General features: G+C 39.4%; 1 pseudogene; it reads left to right on the forward strand.

Annotated features, from left to right (window-relative positions):
• Nucleotides 1–409: 409 nt before the first annotated feature.
• LOC131832765 (U4 spliceosomal RNA) lies at nucleotides 410–488 on the forward strand (annotated as a pseudogene).
• Nucleotides 489–5406: the final 4918 nt, after the last annotated feature.

Consider the following 5406-nt stretch of genomic DNA (forward strand, 5'->3'; position numbering starts at 1 on the left):
GAAGCAACAGAAAAAGAAATCAAGGAGTCAATCTCATTTACAATTTTACCAAAACCCATAAAAATCCCTGGTAATAAACCTAACCAAAGATGTAAAAAAATCTATACTCTGAAAACTACAGAATGCTTATGAAAGAAACTGAAGACACAAATAAAAGGGAAAACATTCCATGCTTATAGACTGAAAAAACAAATATTGTTAAAATATCTATACTACCCAAAGCAATCTACACACTTAATGCTGTACCTATCAAAATATGACCAGCATTTTTCACAGAGTTAGAACAATTCCAAAATTTGCAAGGAACCACAAAATACCCCAAATAACCAAAGCAATCTTGGAAAAACAAAGCAAATATGTAGGCATAATGTTTTTGGACTTCAAGTTGTATTACAAAGCTACAGTGTTCAGCTTTGTGCAGTGGCAGTATCGTAGCCAATGAGGTTTATCCGAGGCGCGATTATTGCTAATTGAAAACAAAGCTACAGTGTTCAAGACAGTACAGCTTGGGCACAAAAACAGGCACATAAAACAATGGAACAGAATATAAAACCCAGAAAGGGATCCACAACTATAGGTCAACTAATCCTTAACAAAGCAGTAAAGAATATCCAATGGGAAACAGTCTCTTCAGCAAATGGTTTTGGGAAAACTGGAAAGCAATATGCAGAAGAATGAAACTGGATCATTTTCTTATTCTATTCACAGAAATAAATTAAAAATGGATGAGAGACCTAAATGTAAGGCAGGAAACCACCAAAATCCTAGAGAAGAACACAGGCAGCACTCTCTTTGACCTCATTTGTACCAGCTTCTTACTACATACTTTTCCAGAGTCAAAGGAAACAAAAGCAAAATTGAAGAATTTTGGACTTTATCTAGATAAAAAGCTCCTATACAGTGAAGGAAAATATCAGTATAATTAAAGCCATCAGATAGGATGAATACCCATCATTGCATTGACATGGATGGAACAGGAGGGGCTTATGCTATGTGAAATAAGTCAAGCCAAGAGGGACAATTATCATACCTGGAGCATAGGTAATAATGCAGAGGACCATAAGGGAAGGGAGGGAACACTGAATGGGAGGAAATCAGAGAAGGAGACAAACCATGAGAGACTCTGGACTCCAGGAAACAAACTGGGGGTTACAGAATTGGGGGGGTGGGAGGATGAGGTAACAGGGTGATGAATATTAAGGAGGGCACATGTTGTGATGAGCCCTGAGTGTTTCACTATATATAAGCTAATTGAACTTAATCATAAAAAAAAAATTTTAAAAAGAACACCATTAAAATAATATAATGTTGTTTGGAACATAATATATGAATACTTATTGATCATCTTAATATAATAAAATATAAAATATGCTTCTAAAGTACTGGGGTGCCTGGGTGGCTCAGGTCATGATCACAGGGTCCTGGGATCGAGCCCCACATCGGGCTCTCTGCTCCGCGGGGGAGCCTGCTTCCTCCTCTCTGTCTGCCTGCCTCTCTGCCTACTTATAATCTCTATCTGTCAAATAAATAAATAAAATCTTTAAAAAAAATAAAAAAAAATAAAGTACTGATTTGAAGGGGCACATGCACCTTGATGATAGCATTATCAGCAATAGCCAAATGATGGAAGAAGCTTAAGTGTCCAACAACTGATGAATGGATAAAGAAGATATAGTATATATACAGAATGGAATATTACTCAGAAATCAAAACTGATGTAATCCTGCCATTTGCAGTGACATACATGGAGCTGGAGTGCATAATGCTAAGCCAAATAAGTCAGTCAAAGAAAAATATGATTTCCGTTTTATGTGTAATTGAGGGAATAAAACAAAACAGGTGAACAAAGGGGAAAGAAAAATAACCAGAGGGAGGCATACCATAAGAAACGCTTAACTATAATGAGCACACTGAGGGTTGATAGAGGGAGGTGGGCTAAATAGGTGAAGGATATTAAGGAGGGTACTTGTGATCAGTACTGGGTGTTATATGTAAGTGATAAATTACTAAATTCTACTCCTGAAACTAATATTACACTATATTTTAATTAACTAAAATTTTAAAAGAACTTGAAATATTGGTAAGAAAAATAAAGCATAAAAATTAGATTACTTATGTGATAAATATTAAAATCATAGATCTGGGTCACCTGGGTGGGTCATTCAGTTAAGAGTCTGCCTTTGGTTCATGTCATGATCCCAGGGTCCAAGAATTGAGCCCCACATCAGGCTCCCTGCTCAGTGGGAATTCTGCTTCTCCCTCTGTCTCTACCCCTGCTTGTGTTTTCTCTGTCCCTCTCTCAAATAAGAAAATAAAATCTTTTTTTCCCCTCTTTACCTTTAATCTTTGACATTTTAATTATTATGTCATGGTTTGGATTTTCTTGAGTTTATGGTATTTGAAACTCACTGTGCTTCCTAAATTTGGATTTCTCTTTCCTTTTCCAGGTTAGGGACATTTTCAGCTATTATTTACTCAAATAGCTTTAGTACTCCTTTCTCTCTTCTTCTTCTGTGACACCTATAATGTGAATATTTGTTTACTTGATATCATCCAAATGTTTCTTAACCTAGCCTCATTTTTATTTTATTTATCTATGTATTTATTTTTCATTTTGCTGTTCTGCTTGGGTGCTTTCTAATACCATGTCTTCCAGATCACTGACCTATTCTGCATCTTGATCTGTTGATGAATCCTTCTAGTGTATTTTTCATTTCAGTTATTATGTTCAACTCTGAGTTTTACTTATATTTTTAATTTCTTTTTTAAAGTTCTCACTGAGTCCTTTCAGTCTTCTTTCCAGTCTAGGGAACATCTCTATGATCATTTATAATCATACATCTTCACCTGGCATACTGTTCATCTCTATTTCACTTAGTTATATTTCTGAGGTTTTATCTTGTTCTTTCATTTGAAGCATATGCTTCTATCTCCTCAATTTGCTTGCCTTTCTGTCTTTTTTTTTTTTTTTTATGAATTAGGTGGTACTGCTATTTCTTCTAGACTTGGAGAAAAGACTTGGAGAAAAGAAAAGGGGTCTACAGTCACTCCCTGTTTAGACTGTGCCTGGGGACTTCGGTTGGCTAAATGGAGCTGTGTCTAATATGAGCTGGGGTTCCTGGGGTTTCCAGGGCACTCTATGTCAGAGCTTCTATGGGAGAGTGGCCAGAGGTAAAGTGGGCATAGGCCAGTGTGGTTGCTAGGCTCTCCATGCAGAATACAAACTAGCAAAACAGCTAAAGCTTGTGCAGATGCAAGCTGAGGAGCCCAAGGATCTGCACAGAGGGTACCTGGCAAGATAGCTGATGGAAATGTGGGTGCAAACTGTAGATCCTGGAATGCTCTATATGGAGCACACGGAAATTCACTGGGGCTGAAGCACGATGTGGGCTAGGGCATCATGAGATCCTCTTTGGGTGGGAAAGCCTGCTGGGGTGGCTGGATCCGAGATGGATTAATGTCCTGGGGGTCCCAGTGCACTCCATGTAGGGGGGTGTCCTGTGGACAGCACTTTATCAAGTGGGTGGAAGCAGGGGTGGTCCCAGGTCTCTTCACACAAGGACACCCTGGAAAAATAGCTAACATTGAAGTGCATACACACTGTGTTCAGTTCAGTGAGCACCCTGACATTGTGGCTGGTACTGAAATTGGTGTGGGCTGAGTGCATGTGTGGTGCTGGGGGCACCCTGGTATTGTGGCTAAAGCTGAGATGGACAAAGGTTGGAAATATGTGGGGTGCTCTGAACATTGTCTAGAGCTGAAGCAGGCATAAGCTGGGAATTTCCTGAGCATTCTGAGAAAGGGATGCCTTAGAAAGATATCTGGAGCCTAAGTGGTGCAAGCCTGGAGTGTTTCAGGGTGCTTTGCACATTTGTCACCTTGGCGAGAGGGCTGCAGCTGTAGTAGGAACTGACCAAGTGTGTCCCTGTATGCACTATGCTAAGGGTGGCTGGGGCTGGTGTGGGGTAGTAGTTTGAGGCTTACTGAGGTTGTAGGTGAAATAGAGCATCTGGACCCTGCTCCCATCCATGCTATCAAAATCATAGGAGAATGTAAATCCTACCACTCACTGGTTCCTCTGACCCAGAGTGAGTTCCAGCTGCTCCCCTGCCATTTGTCAGAGTTTGGGGCTAGTTTCTTCATAGTGTAGTAGTTCTTTTAATCCATGGCTTTCTCTTTCTGTCTTCCAAGGCATCTGAGCCTGCTGTGGTCTAGAAGCCTAGAATTTGCTTATGTGGCATGCTGCCCATAGCATCTAGATCCTGCTCCTGTTTGCACTGTCAGTATGGAGGAGGAACATAAACCATCATGCTCACCAGCTTCTCTGACCCAGAGAGAGTTTAAGTAGCTCCTCTACCATTTGGCAGAATTCTGGAGCTGGGTCTTTTTTTTGGTTCAGGTGTTCTTTTAAATCATGGCTGTTTTCTGTGCCTCAGGGGAGATGAATCTGCTCCTGTTCTAACAGTACTATCACTCCCCATTGCAGTTTGCACCAGGAGTGGGAATTCCCTTTGTTCCTGCATCTCCATCTCTCCTCCTATTCCTTATGCAGTCTCTCTCTCTTTTGTAGAGCAAAAGCTGTTCAGTTGATTGGTTCTTCTTCAGAAGGAATCGTTCTATAAATAGGTGTATATTTGATGTTTCCACAGAGGATGTAAATTCAGAGTTTTCCTACATCACCATCTTGGACCAGGATATTTGTGGGTTTTTTTTTTTTTTTTTTCAGTCAGAGTACATAGTTTATAATATCATTTACTTTTGGTGCTGAATTTTGACAAATATATAATAACATTCATCACCATTATAATATTCTGCATAGTAGTTTGCAACCCCCCAAAATCCCATATTTCATGGATACACCCCATATCTCCTTACCCCTGGAAACTATGGATATTTCATTGCCTTAATATTTTTCCATTATATCATGAAATTAGAATCACAGTAGTGTAGCCATTACAGACGGGCTTCTTTATATTATAATATACATTTAAAATTCATCCATGTTTTTCATGATTTGATAGTCACCTAATTTTAGCACAGAATAATATGCCACTGTTTAGATAAACCACAGTTTATATATCTTTTCACTTACCTGAGGACATGTTGGTTATTTCCATATTTGCACTACTAAGAACAACGTGGTTATAAACATTTCTGTGGAGGTTATTCTGAGGACATATTTTCAACTCCTTGGGTAAATATCAAGCAGCATGATAGCTGGGCTATATGGTTTTTTTTTTATTTTTTATAAACATATATTTTTATCCACAGGGGTACAGGTCTGTGAATCGCCAGGTTTACACACTTCACAGCACTCAACAAAGCACATACCCTCCCCAATGTCCATAACCCCACCCCCTTCTCCCAAACCCCCTCCCCCCAGCAACCCTCAGTTTGTTTTGTGAG

The sequence above is a fragment of the Mustela lutreola genome, chromosome 5, assembly GCF_030435805.1.
Source record: "Mustela lutreola isolate mMusLut2 chromosome 5, mMusLut2.pri, whole genome shotgun sequence".
NCBI lineage: Eukaryota > Metazoa > Chordata > Mammalia > Carnivora > Mustelidae > Mustela > Mustela lutreola.